Source organism: Gavialis gangeticus, unplaced genomic scaffold, assembly GCF_001723915.1.
Source record: "Gavialis gangeticus isolate Ggan-Ray unplaced genomic scaffold, GavGan_comp1, whole genome shotgun sequence".
NCBI classification, from domain to species: Eukaryota; Metazoa; Chordata; order Crocodylia; family Gavialidae; genus Gavialis; species Gavialis gangeticus.
The window spans coordinates 112,123,868-112,143,426 of record NW_017729022.1 but is presented as its reverse complement, the minus strand read 5'-3'; the positions used below and the strand labels follow the sequence as shown (position 1 = coordinate 112,143,426).

Below are 19,559 nucleotides of genomic sequence, written 5' to 3'. Positions count from 1 at the left end.
AAAAAAGATTGGGCCCTTAGCTGCTAGTTGGCCAAGTGCTGTCCCAGCTTGGAGGCAGCACCTGGCCCGATCCAATTCTTCCCTGAACCCGCCCTGTGCACTGTCTCCACTGCCTTCCTGCTCTCTGGGACTGCCCAGGAACAGGCTGGCTTGCTCCTGGGGCACACATGGCAGTGCAGGAAGGTGGCAGGAGGGCACCTCATGGCCAGAGAAGGCAGTGGGGACAGCGGACAGCATGCTGGAAGCCTGGACGGGCTCAGAGAAGCATTAGTTTGGGCACCTTCAAGCTGGGGCAGCCCCAGGCCAGGTAGAGCCTGCTTGGGTGGCCCTGGGGGTGCCACCACTGTGGAGGGAAGGACCAGGCCCCCCCTGCAGCTTAGGGGTGTTACTCAGCTCTCCAGCAGCTCATCCCCTGGTTGTGGAAGAGGTTGGCAGTCTCAGAGGAAAATAAAAGGGATCAGGCCTCTTGTCACTTCTGCCTCCAGCCCACCTCTCCCGTGGGCTGTCAGATTAAAGACTGCAATGTTACAAGTAGCTATGTTATAAACTAAACGACATGAGGATGTAGTTTAATTTGTAATGTAACAAACTCATTTAAATCGCAAAAACCTGCATCCGTGTAAAGTATGACACAGTTAAGTTGCAAAAATAGGCAATTTTCGTCACATGTACAAGTGCCCAAAGTGGTCACAAAAACAAATCTAGGTAATGGGATAAAAATTTGTAATCCCTGTTTAAACCATACTTAAAATACTCCAGCCTGTGGATACTTTCTTGTTCTGCAATTTCCTGCTCATGCTGTTTTTTTCAATTCTGCTGCCTGAGAACATCAATTCTGAGGTCAGTGGTGGAGCGTTCAGAGAGGTTCAAGCATTCTGCCACAGGCTTTTGTGTCTTTTTGCAGCTGATGTCAGATTGTTCTTTTGTTCTTACATGTATAGAGTGCCCTGTCTATCTGATGTGACAGCAGAGGGACACTGTAAGCAGGTAATGGCATATATGACACTGATACAGTTAGTTGCAGGGGAATGAACCTTGCAAGTTGTATTCTTTGTTATTTGGTCCAGTGATGATGTGGTTTGTATTGGTAAGGGGGGACAGAAGGCATCTGGGTCCACTACAAGGCCTAGTGCCTTGGTGAGAATGGGAGTTAGTTAATATATTGCTTAAGAGACACCATTTGAGGTTGGGGGCCTGTCTGCAAGTCAGGACAGTTTTGTTCTCCATGGCTCCCTTGACACAGCCATACTTTTCCAGGAGGGATTGGATGGTTATTGTCATAGCCATAACTGCAGTACAGTATAGGGTATCAGAAGAAGTAGTATGGACCTGAGCACAGGTATGCAAAACCAATGCGAGGTTAAATTAACCTGCCCAAAGTTCTGTGCTGCTGCTGTTAGACTGCTAACAGTCTACACTACACTGCAGTATAGCTATGTGGCAAGACATAGAAAGAAAGCAGGGCAGATTTGCACCTTATAAACTATATAAGAGATGTATATGTAGCAGCTTACTTCATCAGATGCTACAAAGGGAGGCAGAGTTTATAAACAGAAAACAGTGATTAGAATAAACAGGGTAGGGAAGGGGGAGGAAAAAAGTGGAGGCACTGCTAGGAGAAGCAAGGTGCATAGGAGAGATAAAAACAAAGTAATTAATCTACTGAGGGGCACGGCATTTATAAAAGCTAATCCAGGTAATGGGATAAGAATCTTGATTTAAGTCTTGGTTTAGACCATACTTAACATGATCCAGTCTGTGGATGATTTCTTATAAAGATACAGGGTATGTCTAAACCGTGTAAGGCAGCACTGTGGAGAAATACTGATGCTAGCTTTGGATATGTCTGCAACAGCACAAGGCAGTGCTGTGCAGAGACATTTGTTCAGGCAGAAGGCCACTGTGGATACCTTTCTCATTTCTAGTTCTGGAGCTGGCTCAATTGCAGTTAGTTTAGCTATCTCTGAATAGCACTGCACTGCACCACACAGGCATATCGTAAATGACTTGTCCTGGATCACTCAGCAGGCTATGGTAGAGCAAGATCTTGAACCCAGGTCTTTGAAATCCTGGGATTGTGCTTTAACCATCAGGACATCCCTTGTAAAAAGTGCCTAGTGCCCTCAACTCATTTGAGATTCAATGGAGTGTGAGTGATCTTGGGACCTTGCAGGACCGTGTTCTAAATCAATTGTAATCACTCCTGAATGCTCTCAGTGCTACACCTAGGGTGCATCTCCATGAGCACACACATGCAGTTTGCAGTGCCACAGACCTGTCTGTAGTGCTGGAAATTGCATGCACTGCTAATTAGCAATGCTGTGGGTTTGACAACAAGAGATCCTGCTGTCACAAAAAACCATGGCAGCAAAAAGAGGGGCGGTGCACGTGCAGTTAGGTTAGGGCTCCCAAGGGAGGTGGTGCTCTCCCTTACCTTGGAGGTCTTCAAGAGAAGGTTGGATAGATATCTGGCTGGGGTATTATGATCCCAGCACTCATTCCTGCCCAGGGCAGGGGGTTGGACTTGATGATCTGTTTGGGTCCCTTCTGACCCTAGAAACTATGAAACTGTGACTGCAGCATGTGTGGCTTGAAACCAGAGCCTAGTCAGCCAGAGCCCTGCTCTGGCCACTGGCTAGACTCCGTGCACCTGAATTGCTGCCACTGAAGCCCCAGGAGACCCCCAGAACCCCAGACAAGGCTGCTGAGTCCAGCTCAGGTACTGACGAACCCCAGCCTCCCCTACCACATCCAGGGCAATCTGACATACACTAGAGCCCATGTGCAGGGGTATGCGCATGGACAACTAGCAGTAGCACAAATACATGCCTCTGCTATTTGTCCCTGGGGAAACGCACATTCCCACTTGAGTTCATATTAAACCAGGATACTGTGCATGCTGCAAAGCAACTGTGTTTCCCTTTAGTATATCTAAACAAATAAATTACATTACCGGAATGGAGAAATCAACTGGCTCATGGTGAGTCATGCTCGCACTGCTGTCTTACACTAACACTACTGACATCACTTCATTTACATAATAGGAGTCACTGTGCCTGACTGGAAGGCAAGCAGGAAAGAAAGAGATTTATAATCACGTACTTGCTGATTGTGTGAAAAAGCCTAGCAATATCAGGAAGTTCCTGTGGGAAAGGTGTGAGATATAGTTACATCATTGTTGTCTCCAATGCAGCTGTTCCCAAAGAAACCAAGTAATATCATTCAAGATTTAGTAACCACAATACAAATTATATCATCATTGTACAAAGCTTCTGTTCCTTTTCATTTAATAAACTGGCCTCAGAGTGCTTAGCAAACATTAACTAAGAATCATGTAGACCTTCTGAAGTAGATAAGAAATTCATTGGATTATCTGTCCCTGAGGCAAAATGTGACAAGGGTTTTAACAGTTTCTCAGTAGCCAAGAACAACTGTTTTAGGTGAGGAAGTGAAGACTAATATTATAATGCAACTGAAACTGAAGGGGCAAATTGAAGGAGTTACATTTTTCTTACATAACTGAGCTTGCATTGGCTAAACACGTGCTTTTTTAAGACATGTCCTAGAATCTCTGACTGATCACAATACACCACATCCATCAAAACAACAATGCTCCAAAGTGTTCCCTCATTCCACACAGTGGAACGGTTCAGATGTAATGTGAGCGAACAGTGCTACCTCCTAAATCAACAGCATTATTTTGTTTGACAATGAGTTGTTCCTTAACTTTTAACATGATCAAGCTTAGTTTGGTTCGATCTAGTTGGACAAGATGATAATGCCTGCAGGCTCAGGATCCCAAGAGATGATAGTGTATGTTTTTCTCTCTCCCTACATGTGTCATCCTCTCTAAGGATGAAATTGGGTAGGTTCATATCACAGTGTAGAGTCATTAAAAAACAAAAAACAACCCTCATTCATATGGTGAAGCTGTTGTCAGTTACCTTCTGGTGAAGACTAACTACCGTATTTTCTTGCATAAAGAACACTCCCACATGAAATGCCTCGTTTTTGAAAGGCAAAATGAAGAGAAAAATATCTTTCCTTGAAAATGCTGGTAAGTAGCAGTAAATAACTACATAACAGCACAGGAGGCCAGTGTGCCCATTGTGCTGCTCCCTCTGGAACACATGCAGCATTACTTTCCCTCTCTGCCCAGAAGAGGCTAATGCTGCAGAGATTGCTTAAATTACCCGAATCCCTCACTTACAACACTGCCACACCCAATTTCCAGCAGCTCACTTCGGAAATTGTGCATGTTATATGTGAGAAACTATGGTACATGGGATTAAAACAGTAGTCTGAACCCTAACATTTGGACAACAGTGAATGAAATTCTATTACATAGCTCTGAGCCTGCTTGCATTTTTTGATAAAGTTTTGAATGCCAGATTCTTCCTTTAGTACTGGTGAGATTTCAGCTTTCACTTGTGTTTGCACCAGTTTTACTTTACTCACTTTTTATTAGAAAAGCTAAATTGGGATTTTCATGCCAGACTGAAACAAAATTCAGTGCAGCTGCAAGGGAAGCACTCTATAAAGCTGCAGCTGCAGCTGCAAGAATGTCAAAGAAAAGACCTCCTGGTTTTAAAACATAAACAGATAGAGTGCCCGTGGCTCTCAGCAGGTCATCACTTATGACACCGCAGGAGAAGGTTCCAAAGCAGGAGGAAAGGTCCATAAGTAAAAAATAATAATCTGTGGGCTTTAAACTCTAGGGAACTCTAAGGACTCTAACCAAATCTAAATTATTTCTACAGATGCCAGCCGACAGAGGCTCCTGAACTATGCAACTAAAGTATATCCCCAGAAGCAGATGTCCCTTGGTATTACTAGACTGGTCACACCTGCTCTTTTTCCAGAGACAGACTCACAGACTCAGCCTGAGCTCAAAGGAATAAGATCAGGTGACATGCACCTTCAAACAGAAGATAGCTCCTTACCTGCATGAAGTATCTTTCCATAGTAAAAATCAATTTAAGGAGAAAATATCCCTGAACTTAGCGTGATTTGGGTCAGGCAGTTCAAGTGAGAAAAGAAGTGGCATAGAAAGGAAAAACTTATATTGAGCTCTTTTAAAAAGAAGTGGTCAGTTTAATAATAGATTTTATACTATTACTGATGTGCATAAGGAAATTTGCTTCTTAAAAGATATACACTGTCTCTTTTTGCTTAAAAGAAAGATTGCAAAAAAAGTCTCCCTTCTAGTCCTTCCTGACTTTGCCAGGACAAGCAGCATCATATTACAGGAAATAAATGAGAGGAAAGATAACTCAAAATGTGTTTGGTTGCCACCTACTTGTTCATTTGGGGTTTTTTTTCCTTAGTGCAGTCAATGAGTAAAAAGACTATAAATCAATGGACAATACAGCACACAAACTGAAAGCTTCGTTTAAAAACCAGCCTGTAAGAAGGGTTACAAAACTTTTCTTCACTTGCTCGTGCTCAACCCGCTGATTAACTTGGGTGCATCACTCAAACTGAGAAGCGTGGAAACGGTGAAAGTGAAGCTGATTTACTACAACTGCCACAATTGAAAATGTTAATGAGAAGTGCAAATATCTGAAAACAGGATGCAGATATACAAGGAATTTAGGGTAAAAAGGGTAATTTTTTTTTGCATGTTATCTACTCTACAATAACTTCCTGAGTTTATACTCTTATCATGTTTAATGGAAACTCAGTTGTGGTAACTCTTTCATTGATGGTTATGTTGCCATGCTTTAGCTTTCACTTACTACGAGGCAAGACTATGCATATGGACAGCGACAGAGCAGCTTGTGTATGATAATGCCCACCTTTTACCTCACAGTAAAATGTTTACATATTTGTATCCATATTTGCTAAGTAAATGGACCTTCATGTAAATAAGAAGTGGATCCATTAGTCTGAATTTGGTCTCATATTCCATCTCCCAGTATGCAGTCATTGCACAGGGCAATGTGTGCAGTGCGTACATTCGGTATGTGTACAGTGTGTGAGAGGTGGGAAAAATGAAATCTTTCTAGGCTGATAGTGGAGGTAGCTGTTGGAAGCCCGAGGCTGCTGTAGCTTGATCCATGCCCCTGTGAAGGTAGATAACAGAAGAAGGTGTCTAACTGTGGGTCCTGTGATCCCACACTTAGTACTTCCATACCTAGGGGTTTATCTAAATTGTGCCAGAAGTGTACTGGACAGTGGTACATTAATTTTGCTCTTTCACTGCGCGCTGCCCCCGATGCTGATTGGCCAGGGGCCCCAGTGGCCCCGCTGCTTGCTGTTCAGATGGGAGGAAAAAATTGTGACATATTTAGAAGTGCAGATTCTGCCTCCTGGTCAATCAGGAGCAAGCAGTGAGTGGCAGGGCTGTCAGGTTCCCTCAGCCAATCACCAGCGGAGGGTAGGAGTAGGGGTGTGTGACAAAAAGAGCAAGATTAAAGGAGCCTTTGCGCAGCACACATCTGGTGCAATTTAGGTAGATCACTACTCCATACCATATTCTGCATGCTGACCCACAAGAAATTCTGTACAACAGTACTCTCAGCTGTACAAAGGTGTGAATATTTTACACATATTTCACACTGAGCTCTCCTAAAGTGATAGAAATTCAGTGGTTCCAGTTATCAAGGGCTTGGGGAGGAAGAGGTAGGATATGCCTATTAGGATACAATCCTGCAAACACATCATGTAGTTCCATTGATCACAGATAATATCACACTCTTTTTAATGGAATTATTTACAGCAGTATCACAGAAATCATAGAAATGTAAGGTAGAAAGGACCTTAAGAGGTCATCTAGTCCATCCCCCTTCATTGAGGCAAAGTAAGCATACCTACACCACCCTTGACAGATGTTTGTCTATCTTCTTCTTAAAGACTTACAGTGAAGAAGATGCCACAACCTTCCTAGGTAGCCTGCGTCTTTCTTGATGTATGGTATCCAATGGTGAATATCATACTCTAGCTGAGACCTCTTCAACACCAACTACAGAAAAATATGTACCTCCTCTGTCTTGCATGATGGGCCTGTCAGTACATCCCAGAATTGATTATGTTTACTAAGAAAATCCTCAGTGACCTTTCTTGGACATCTATTAGATCTCCTCTGTGTCACTGAAATGGTGTGAAGGAGGACATTTTAGGAACTAGCTTAAAACTGAAAAGAGAACTGCAGATAATTTACTCAAGTTTAATCAACTCAGGTTGATCATACTGGATTGATTAAACTTGATATAATTTATACAGTGATGTGGACTTCACAGATTGCATATTTTACAACTGTTGTTGTATTACTAATATTTTTAAATATGTACCCAAAATAAAGTCTAAATGAAAGAATGTCAATGACTGAGAGTCAATTATATGAATTCCTGCAAAACATATTTGTGCAGAATGAAAGACAGATATGCAGATGGATATTAAAACCAGAGGCTGCAAATTTACTTATATTTCACTTTAATGGGAAAGGCACTTAACCCTGCTCACTCTTCTGTCTAAAAAACAGGCAATCAAATAGAGCACAGAGCAATACTAAACAGGCTTCTGCCATATAGCAACATTTAGGGGTGTCCCCCTCCAGTCTACTGCTAAGCATTCAACACATCTCCTTAATCCTTACACCCTCCTTCTGAAAAGAATAGGAGTATTTTTGACAAGTCCCTCAGTTTGCAAAGACTCACGCTCTCCCCTTTTTCTTTGACGGACTAGTTAGCCAACTTGATAGTTCTTACTTATGTTTGGTTCTGTAAAACAACTACAAGTTCTGACAAAATTATAATCTTTGCTTATTACAATTTCAACTTTCTTTTTTTCCACCTCCTGCTTATACATCTGAAAACACACTTCTAGGATGCCAAACAACCCAACAGACGCCTATCATTCTTTCTGATCTCTGAAACAGCTGACACGTCAGACTCAGAACATCCTGGAAATGCAGATCAATAAATACCTTCATTATAGGGCAGGAAAGGCAGCTGAATGTCCAGAAGGCGTTCATGTACAAAAAGGAAGAAAAGCATAAAAGCCCATCAGCTCTCCCTTCCATGGAGAGCTTCGCCAATGGATAATTTTTAGAAGTGAGGAAACCTCTTCCAGTCACTTATTCCTCATGACAAACCAGCAGTAGCATAACTAATAGTGGGCAACCTGGGACACTAACTAGTCTTGGGTGCCGACTTCAGCTACATACAGACATTCTGAATGGTTGCTCTCCCAGTAGACACCATGAGTGTATATGGCATTTTAGCATTTTTCCCAGAGCAAAAATGGCAGTTCCAGGAGAAAAATGGCCCTAGTCCAACCAGGTAGAAGTTGCTCCTGGGAGAGCTTCCTCCAGGAGAACCAACATCTACATATGTTCCTACTGCTCAAGCCCTCCCACAGACTAGGAGGAGTGGAGCTGAGGGAAAAACTCCAATACCTTCCAGAGATTATGGCGACTCTGGTCTGGAGAGGATGCAGTGGAGACCAAGAAGGAAGGGGAAGAGTAGGCACCAGTTGCCCCCTCCCCACCCGCAGCTTCTCACATACCAGAGTCTCTTGTGTGGGAGACAGGCAGTAGGCTTTGCTCTGCTGCCCCACCCGCTCAGCTCCTAAGCCCAGGGAGCAGCACCCCAGTCTTGGAAAGGTGCAAAGAGCAGGAGAGAGGGGACAGTTGCAGGCTCAGGGTCTGTACTGATCCTTCTCCTGGAATTATTTCTAGCAGTAGAACTTTTCCACTGCTGGAAGTGAAAGTTTATACATGACCCTAAAGGGGTTTTAAGAATGGAAGCTGTCATTGCTGCTGGCACAGTAGCCAAAACCTGTCCAATCCCTATCACTGCTACTGCTGGCCAGGGTGCAAATCTTGGTTGTTATGCCCCTGCAAACCAGGCACAATCTTCTTGTACATTCTGGCTGAAGAGGCAGTAAGGAAGTCAGAGGAAAGAAGATTACAGAAAACCTAAGCCTGTTCTTTTCTTTTCTGGACCTCAGGGATTTTCTACTTCCTCCTGGTTTGATAAAAAATTCCTTTCACTGAGTCAATGGATGGGAGACACTGCAGAAGTACAACATGTAATTTCTTATTTACGCAAATAGTTTACACCAAAGGGCTTAATTACACAATTAAGTATTTGCAATTTTGAACCCAAACTTTGTGAATCTATTACTGTAATCTTTTTGATGCATGTAAAAACTATAAATGCAACGTATGTTCATTGCCATGAGCACAGATTTCAAATGTTACAATAACCTGGCCTCTTGCTGAATACCGCAGTTTATATTGTCATTTTTCTCTATTGGGTTTGATATTACAGTCTTTGCTCAGCAAAAACTTTTCTTGAGTTCACTTTCAAATGGAGTTCAGCTTGAGAAAGAGTGCAGGATCTATCTTATTACTTATAGTTTATTCTAGAGCTGCTGTAAAATGTATATACATATATCAGATTAATCATGTAGTTTCATTTAAGTTACTTGAGTCAGCAAGCCCAAATACATTAAACAGTTTACAAATTAAGATATTGTTGTTTTAAATCAGTCCCACTGTGTTTTTCAACAAATGCAAACAACATGCACAAAATTAATTTATTTGTCCCCTGCCCTTTTCCTGCATAAAGATACGTAGCATAATTTTCATGAAAGAAAAAATGAAACCCAAATATATGATGCCAGAGGATTTATGGCACAGTATTAGAATCATGGCACATAACTGTATTATAACTCTCTATAAGCTGAAGTATGTTACCATCAAATAGGGCCTGTAGAGTGAAATACTCTGCTCTGGTATTACAAGGGATTCTATTTCAGTTTAATTTTTGAAAATGGTAATTTCAATAAGGTTATTGACTAGAAGGGGTAAAAAATAGAAAGCTCCTTTCCATATCACACATGCGTATGCAGCATACTGCATCAGCATGCCTTATTCAGTGAAGAGAAAACATGAAGCGCCAGGTGCACCAACTCATCTTACTACAACTTTACATAAATCCCCTGCTTAATCCTTTGGGTTTATATTGCTCTTTGAGCTGGGTAAAGGAGCAGTGTGAAAATGCTCCTAAAGCCTCAATGTAAATGTTTCTTTAATCCTATTAAAGCCACAAAACAGGCCCAGCTGAATGAGCAGGAAACTGAGCTAAAGAACTCCCAGTGACCCCGTCACCACTGTCGCTCTTGGCACTGACCTGATAGTCACAAGTTCACCCTAAGATTGGCCTGGATGATGTGGCACTGTCTAGATTCAGAACCCCAATAACAGCAGCCTTATAACTCACATGTATATATCAACTGGAGGTCATTATTTTGTAAGAACACGCTGCTTCAGACTGTTAACATAAACCCACATGATTAAAACATTGTTGATACGGAAGTAGGAGATGTAATTAAATCATTTTAAATGCATCCTTTTTGCACAGACAGATTGCCCTGATCTTTGTGAAAAGTGTTTTCCCTAAATATGGCAGCGAATTCAGCCAAAAATGATACAGGTTTATTGTTTGTCTTTTAAAGTCAGAGGAGGCAAAAAGCAGAAGAAAAATACTAGAGGTGATACCACACTTTAAAAACTGGGAAACTGGTCTGTTAAAATGTGTTGGTGGTAACATTTGGGGCTTGGACTCTCATTAATGTGGCCCCTGGGAAAATATAAACACTTTTTCTGAAATTAAATCTTGAGTTTGCCCACCGCAGTCTTGTTTTCAGCTTCAGCTGCTGGCACTTCAGCCTGCAATTGAGGCCTTGCATCAAATGCCAAACCAAACATTCGGGAACAAGAATGGTAATGACACCCTATTTTGTTCTAAGTCATGTTAAAACATATAAAGTAAAACAAAAAAAATTAGAAGAAACCACAGATCTTGAGATTCTTTTAAATGATTAAACTAATTTTCTCAGTCTCTCCTACTTGTATTTGCTTTTAAATAACAACTTATCAAAAGAAAGTAGTAGTTGATTCTTGAAATCAGAAACATGTTTAAGAAACCACAGATTTCTAATTTCTTATAACCTATAACCTTTGATGATCACCAAGTGACACAAGTTAATATGGACGATATATCTAAGGGTACACTGAAACCATGTGGTTTACACACTTGTTTTGGATATGTGATTTTGCTTAATAATTACTATTTTAGAATAAATAATATAAATGGAACTTATGAAGACTAGATCGATAACACGAATTTTGCCTATAGTGCATATACATGGTTAATTCCCACTACTGATCTTCTTGGGGCAAAAAACAGTGACTTCAAAAAAATTCCATATGTGAATCAGTAAATGAAAAGTTACCCACTTACAGCTGGAGGGTTTTTTGTTTTGTTTTGGTTTTTTTGGATGCATTCTGCATTCTCACACTTTTGGAATACACTGATGGAGGAACATCTCACTCCATCATTCATAGAATTTTTCATGCATCCTTTCTTATCTCTTCCCTCCCTGCTGTTTCTTAATATTCTGATGTCCAGACTATAAAAAGGAGAATGGTGCTCCAGTCACTTCTGCTTTTTGCACTGAGCTTACACAAGCGGCAACAGCTTTCCTTACCTGGTTACAAAGATTAATCTAGCACACTGGACCTAAAACATGAGATTTCCCCTGACCTCTAGAGGTGGAACAAAGTGTTTGTTTTGTCTTATATATCTAGGCTGTAAAAGCCATTGGGCCCAAGTTGTGATCTTTGCTCTTCAAGCTTACTATGGGTGGAGAGAATTAATAACTGAGATGTATTGTGATAAAATAAATAAGCTAACATTTCTAACACTAATCCTAACTAAGAAATCACCTTTATGGACCACTGTCAGGACTAATGACACTGGAAAGAACAGAGATAACTGAAAAACATCCTTCCCTTTTCCACTCTCCTTTATTTTAAAGCATCGCTGTCTCTGAATAGTCGCAGAGAGTGTAGCCATGACGAAAAGAGGATGTAAGCACCTTCTAAGGGTTAATGCTAGGAAATGTTTCACTGGTTCAGCTGTATTGCTGGTGTCTTCAAGAAGTGGGAGCATGAAAAGACTCCTTGAAGAAAAGTATAGTAGGACCTACTTTTTCTTCCACCATACTTCATGTGAACGACAAAATCTCTTGCATTATATTGCCGGGAGTAATCCTTAAAAGCAACACTGGAATATATGTTTAAGTGTTGTGAAATAATTAAGTGCCAGACTGTGGTCCAGCCAACACTGCTGTGTAGGAGCCCTCCACCCCCATTTGCAGACTCCCTTGAGCTTGTGTCTAAATTCATGGGATAAGCAGATGCTGCATAGTTGCTATGCCTCTCCTTAAACAAGTGGCTGGGGAGAGGTCTCCAGACTCTCTGGGTAACGTGTGGCAGGCCAGTAGGGGGTGCTCCTGTGCTGAGCCACCCACCTCATTGCGCTTGACCATCTACCAAGCTCGGAGTGCCTCCTTGGAGGCACCTGATGTCTGGCTGACCCCCTTTCTGGAGCATACCCGCAAGCCTTGGGATAATGCTGACACCACTCACGACTCTCGGTCTGTTAGTAGTTATGTGCCTCATGAGGTACACAGGCTTTATAGACCTGAAGGGTACTTGACCCACTGCAAGAACTCGGGATGCTTCCCTTAGTCTGAAGCACAAATAGTGGCCTCCCCTAGGCAGCCGGACCAAGGGGACCCTAAGGCATAATCTAGACCCTCTCCCAATAAATCTCCCATGCTAGGTACAGAGGAGAACTGCATTGATTACAAGTAGGTTTGGAATAGGGTACAGAGTAGAGCAAGATCAAAGAATAACCCTTAGAGCAAACAGTGGTATGGTAGCCTTTGATCATGCATCTGAGTTACTGCAGGCTATATATCTAGTTAGATGTCAAGTAGCTTACTCACAAGTATCATCCAGAGGCTGATAGAGCTTTACTCTGGAAGCAGGCAGTTAGTAGTGTGTCCATGTATTTCAAGAAAGAGAGAGCTGCAGATGTCTAGCTCATCCCTGTGTCTTCATCATGGCTGCCACCACCCCTCCTGGGCAGTCTTTAACTTATGACCTCGTTTACCTGATCCAATGAAGGCTAGCTGTTGTTGGCTGGCAGCCAGCCAATTTGAAATGCATCACCGGTTACTGGGTAGACTGGCAGGGTCTCTAGCCCCACCTCCCAGTCCTGATGTCATTGCTTAGAACAACAGGGAGTTTAAGCCTCCCCACCCAGGTGTGTGAGGCCTTTCATGTAGGCAAAGGGAGCAGGTTTCCCCTTTCCTCAGGAATGTATCCAGCTCAGGTTAAAACTCAGGGTTATCTTAAGCAGATGGGGGCAGGGGTGCCTGCCCTCTTCAGTGACCTTAGTAACCAAACTGTCAGATAGGTAATAATAAGGCTGATAGAAGAATCTGGGGAGAGACTGAGATGGCATTCTGCCACAACCTGTTCCAGAAGTTTATTACCCTCCTCATAAGAAAGTTTTCCCTAATACTGAACTTAAACTTCCCTTGCTGCAACTTGAAACCATTGCTCCTTGCTCTGTCATCTGCCACTGAGAACAGTCTAGCTCCATCCTCTTTGGAACCACCCTTCAGACAGCTGAAGGCTTCTATTAAATCCTCCCTCAATCTTCTCTTCTCTAAACTACATTAACCCAGTTCCCTCAGCCTCCCTTCTGAAAGCATGTGCCCCAGTCCCCTATTTTCACTGCCTTCTGCTTGACTCTCTCCAGTTTGTCTACATCCCTTCTGTAGTGGGAGGCCCAAAACTGAAAACAGCATTCCAGATGTGGCCTTTCCAGTGGTGAACAAAGGGGAAGAATCACTTCCCTTCAGCTGCTGGCAACACTCCTACTAATACTGACCAGTAAGCCATTAGTCTTCTTCTCAACAAGGGCATACTGTTGGGTCATATTCAGCTTATTCTTTACTGTAAGGGTGAACAGCAGAGTCTCTCTATGCCTGAAGAAGGGTACTTGTGCCTGAAAGCTTGCAAAGAAGTTTGTTCCAACTACTCAGTTGGTCAGATAAAAGATATCACATCTATTCAAAGAACCCTGCCTGCTTATGTCTTTAGACCAACACAGCTACAACCCAAAACCCTACAGACATAAGTGAAGGGCAAAGATTTTTGTGTGTTGTATCTTTCATTGAACCAACTGCATGGCTGGGATAGACTTAGACAAGCTTTTGTATGCATTCAGAACCCAAAGAAGAAATCACTACATTTGAATTCTTTCTGTTACCAAGATTACAAGTAATCTTGAAGGTTGGGTACTAACAAAAGAGAAAGAAACTGGTCTACAGCCTGACCTTTTATTTGCTTGCACTTCAAAACACACAAAAAACCCTTTTATCACAAAGTGTATCTGGCTACTTTTGACAGCACATAGGTTCTCACTGTAATAGGAAGCCAGTGACTCCCTGTTACTAGGAAGAAGAAGCTGGCACGGGGGAACTGCTCACTAAAGAGTAGCAAAAAGATTGGCTGCCTGCATAGCTTAAGCTGGAGAGGTGCTTATTCCTGAGTATCATGGCAATAGTCCACTAGGGCAGAGAGGGGTGAGGACAGCAGTCTGCCTACTGCATGGCACAGTAGTACTGCCAAGCCAGGCATTTAGCTCCTATCACCTGCAGCTGGGAGCAGCTCAAGAAGCCAAATAGCTAGCCTAAGGTAAGGCAACTGTGGTGGCTGGGAGATCACAAGACCTGGATGGGCAGGGCCTAGGCCCAACTGGGTGCCTATACACGTGCCAGGAGGCTGCTCTGATACACTGTAATTACAGCAGACTTGATTAATTCTGTTGGAGCATGGTAATTACCACGCTCCAACCAGCCTCTGTGTCTCATGTATCAGTGTCCCTATGCTTCAAAATGGTGGCAGGAGTACCATACTTAAAGCCCATTCAATAGCACTCCAAGTGCTTTGATTAGAGTGGCTCTTAGAGCCACTTTAATTAACCCCCTCCTGCCCCAGAGCACATATAAAAAAGCCCTAAGAGCCCAGGGCTTGAGCCCAGGAGTCTGCCTCTGTAGGCTACCAGGGAAAGAGCTCCTCTGTGATGCCGGTGCCTGAAAGGCTGCCTGAGGAATCCTAACTACTATGATGCTATGAAAGAGGCTGCTGTGCTACACCAAGGCCGTGAGATCACTGGAAGACTTACACCAGGTGGCTTACTAATAAGGAACTGTTGGTTGCCTGTGAGCAGGATTTTCGTATATAGCCAGAGGGCTTGATTTTTGGTTATAGCTGGAGTGCTAAACTTTTCTCTTATGATCTGCACCACTGGACTGTAGGTGTGGTTTGGAGGGCCCATTAGTGCCTGAGGAGCATGGGACTTTAGGCTCAGGGCACTGACCAGGCCAGAAGGCCTGGAGCCCTAGCAGGGTGGAAACAAGATCCAGGGAGCCAAGTATTGCCGGGAGGGCTGGGAATCAGGCCACCACAGGGGAGGAGCCAAAAGCCCAGAAGAGTGAGACAAGGGCTCAAAGCCCCAGGTGGGGCAGGGAATGATCAATAACTTATACGTCTGACAGAACAGAGGATGAGACTGGGGCTGAAGGCTCACTGAACTTTTCAACTGTCGACACCTGTGAGGCATGGGTGTGGTTAGAAGGGAGGTTGGAGGTTAAAGATAATCAACAGAACACGAGGTGAACAGCGGCATTGTGTGGACAAGTAGGCCAGACCAGCAAGACCCTGGGATTCAGGCAGCTTCTCAGCTCCTTTTTTTCCTTAAAGTACCATTAAAGTAAAATGGCAGAGACTGAGAGGTCACTAGGGGATGATTCTGCCAGCTGTGGCCCTCAGCTCAGCTACACTCACCTATACTGGCTGGGAAGACTTGAGAGATGGGAAGAGAGTGGCACAGTTTAGCAACAGGTCTTCTTGAAATTACTGAATCCTCCACAATTCCCTCCAGACTACATCCCATATTTCTGGAAGGCTGATTCTAATAGTTTAATAAATGACCTCTAATTGGTTCTATTTAAATTTGTTTCACTGAAATTCTTGGAACTCGACTGAAGCTCTTGTAGCTGTGAAAGGGGTCAATTAGTTGGGATTTATGTTTCTGTGAAAATTAACCTTCTGGAGGGAAGGATTCTTACCTTCTTACTTCACCATTATGAAATGCTGCTTGCCCTCATCCTGTTTTCCCCATCCCCAAAATGTATGGTCTTGTTAACAAGGCTGCTTTGTTTTTTTTGTGTGTGTGTGTGTGTGTGTGTGTGTCTGCATTTGCACATGGCTTGCGATTTATCTGTGAAGGAGTGAGACAAAACTCACAACATGGAGGGCTGGCAGGGCTGCAGCTGGAGACTGGAAAGAAAGGGAAATACCCACCCAACTTCCAGAGCAATCTCTTGCTCAGGATTGGAGGAGGGAGGCTGCCCAAAGGTATTTCCAGCCCCAGAGAGGGGCAGAGAGGGGTCAGCTCCCTGCAGGCTGCAGGGAGAGGGGAGCAGCTGAGCATCTCAGCAGGCAAAGGCTGTGGAAGGTGCCTGAGGAATGCTGCAGGAGTGGCCCTGAGGCAGGTGGAGGCCTGCACACACGTGGCCGGTGGTAATCTCCAGAGTGGAGCTGCAGTTGAGGATCCAGAGCAAAGGAGTCCACAAGGCCTAAGAGAATCTCCGGAGTGGAGTTTTTTCAACAGAGGATCTGGAGGAGGGCCCAAGGGAAAAAAACCCAATAGCCACAGGTTGAGCCTTCCTGCACATGGGGGAGACCCCAAAGAGATTGTGAACATTCATAGGGTTGCAGGGTAGGCTAGCACATAGCAAAGAATGGACTAAGAGATTTTTTGTCTGGCTTATGGTGACTGGGATGTTGAGCACCTGATCATGAGTAAAAGGGACATTGCTGGAGCCTGACAAGAAGTCTGAGAAGCAGCTGGGGTTTTCTGTGGGGGTTTTTTGCTGTTTTTTTTAATTTTCTTGAGCACAAGCCAAGACTGGACCCTGGAAGGGTGTACCCAAAAGAGACCCATGGACACCCTGGGGTAGAGGGCCAAAATAAGGCCGCAACAGGCAGCACTGCAACTTGGCTGTGGAAGAATATTGTGAACACCATCTGGAGAGGCTAGGCTGGAGTACAGGGGAGGTTTTGGAGCCCCACAGAAGAAACAGGGATCAAGACCAGGCAGGATCACCATGGACAGTGCCTTCTGGGAATATATATGTCATCAAAGTTGTGGCAGGAGAGAAAATGTAAGATCTACTTCCTGGCAGATGAGATGATCCAGAGCCAAGGTCCACTCTGTCGCCACTTGTAGGCAGACAAGTTCAGGGCAGTGCTAGCAAGCCCTCTAATACCTACAGTCGTCACAGCATCTATAAACTTAACCAAAATACATTTATTATAGCAAAACAACATCTAAAACATTTGGTTACAACCATTACTATAAGCTAAGGCTACAATATTTGGATTATTTAATGTATGGTCTTCTCTTAGCATGTCTCTTTTCAAGCTTTGTGCTCTGTTTAACTGTTTCTCATTATTGGTTTAGTTAGACATGTTGAGGGCTTCCTTTACTTTGCTGGCCAAGCTAGCTGTCATGTATGTAAAGTTCACTATACAGCTTAGCCACACTTCTGCAGCCTAACTTAGGCCCCAAAGCTGTTATACTTCAGGACTCAGAAAAGAATGGACTGCATTTGAAAGCTTGTTTAAGTCTATCCTAACAATGCAGTTCGTCCAATAAAAGACACTATCCAGAAAAATCCTTGCTTCTCATTTCCTGGAACATAACAGCTGAAACATCATAGCTATAACATCACTCCAACCCTATTAAGAACAGAAGTGATATTTAGGGCCAACAAACAACTATCATCTCCTACGAAGATGATGTTTGAACAATCTTTCTGATAATTTTCTTGTTTTCCAAGAACATTGCATAGTTCTAAGCCAATCTTAGATGGAAGTTATATCTCTTGTTTTCCTCTCACTGAGCTATTTTCCTTCATAAATTTGATATATTCCTAAATATACAGGGGCTTACAATCTAGAATACTGTTATGAAGAGAATGATGTGTTGTATACTAAAACATGTCACAGTACTCCTGGAAATATCATAAAATTAAAGAATTGCAATATTATATCTTGTAATATTAAAACAAGTAAAGGAGAATTTGTAGTCTAATCAGAGGTCAGCACCCTAGGGCCTGTGCGCCAAATCTGACCCAACAAATGATTATCCAGCCTGCATAACTGGGACATTGGCGGCAGTTCAGAGGAAGGGAAACTGGCAGTAAGGAAAGCAACTGCAGTGGTTGGGTTGCAGGTGGAGGCCTGCCTCTGGACGGAGCCTTGGTAATTCAACCACTGTTCCTAAAAGGTTGCCAACACTTGATCTAAAATGTTTAAGAGACATATAATTGACCTTTTCATGCTGATTTATACGGAGAAATAACACTATAACTATGTGAGGGTACAGATAGCTTCTATTTGGCCAACCTTTGAGTGAATTACACTGAGTTCCTTAGATAATTCCAACAACCAGAGGGAATTTACTGCCTTTACTCAAAAAGGGTGGATAAGTGTCATTTAAGCAAATTAAAATAACTCTCAGTTTGTCTCTCTCTCTCACATATTCTATTGCAGAATTTATTTGGAGTGATTCAGAGGGACAAGACGCTCCATATTCCACTTAAAAATCTTTTTTAAATCACTTAAAAGTGATGTAGTATAGTGGCAAACCTTTTCTATTTTCTTGTAAAATCGTATCTCTGGGCGTGTCTACATGTGCTTTTATGCACGCTAAACTTAACGCACATTTGACTAATGCACATTATGGAGATTTAGGTACATGTCTACACTTGCATGCACTAAGGCACATTAATGCAGTGTGCAGACCAATTGGGATTAAAGTTTATTCACAAGTCGGTTGATATACACAGTGTTAACGCGCCTTGGCACATCCACATATGCATTAAGGCACTTTAGCTTTTCACACCTAAATTTAATACGTGCTTTTGCAGGAATCAAATTTAGGTGCAAATAGCCTAAAATCATCATTTTTAAGGTGGATTAAGGATGTGCATGTAATAGACCCATGCCCTTAATGTGCCTTAAAAATGGCAAATGCGCCTTAAACTGGCATGTGTAGACACGGCATTTTAGGAATGGCTTTGGAAGTCCTGCCTTCCATGATCTTGCTTTGAGCAGGTGGTTGAATTAGATGACTTCTTGAGGTCCCTCTCAACCCTACTTGTACTTTATAGATTCTATGCCACCATATCAGAAAATATGTTCCTTTGACTATTGTGGAGGGGGCACTTTTACTTTAATTCCTGAAAGATTAGGTAATCCTTCTTCCAGGTCTTGGTGGCAGTGCAAGGGCTGAGTTCAAATTTGGGGCGGGGTTTGGGTCAAGCCCATACCCAGAAACCTTGGAAAAATCCACTTTACTGGGGGCTCCTAAAAGAACAACTTCTCCACTTGCAGTTACAAACAGAATATGACAGTTAATAAACGCGAATGAAAATAACTAAGTCCTATCAAACTCCAACCCCCACTATTAGATACAATTGTCATTGTTCAGCCACTCTGTTACTTTTATTGTGAGTCACTGCTGCTGGGGCCAGCACTGTGCTGAAATGTGCTTGGGGTCACTGCTGAGGGTACTTCCTCTGGGGCCTGATTGGTGAGGAAAGGGAATCCCAAGTCC

General features: G+C 42.9%; 1 protein-coding gene across 2 annotated transcripts in view; it reads right to left on the bottom strand.

The window, feature by feature from the left end:
- The window catches only part of CCDC91 (coiled-coil domain containing 91), a 457,779-nt gene that overhangs the window by 20,534 nt on the left and 417,686 nt on the right, over positions 1-19,559 (bottom strand). The gene's annotated exons all lie outside the window — the stretch shown is intronic.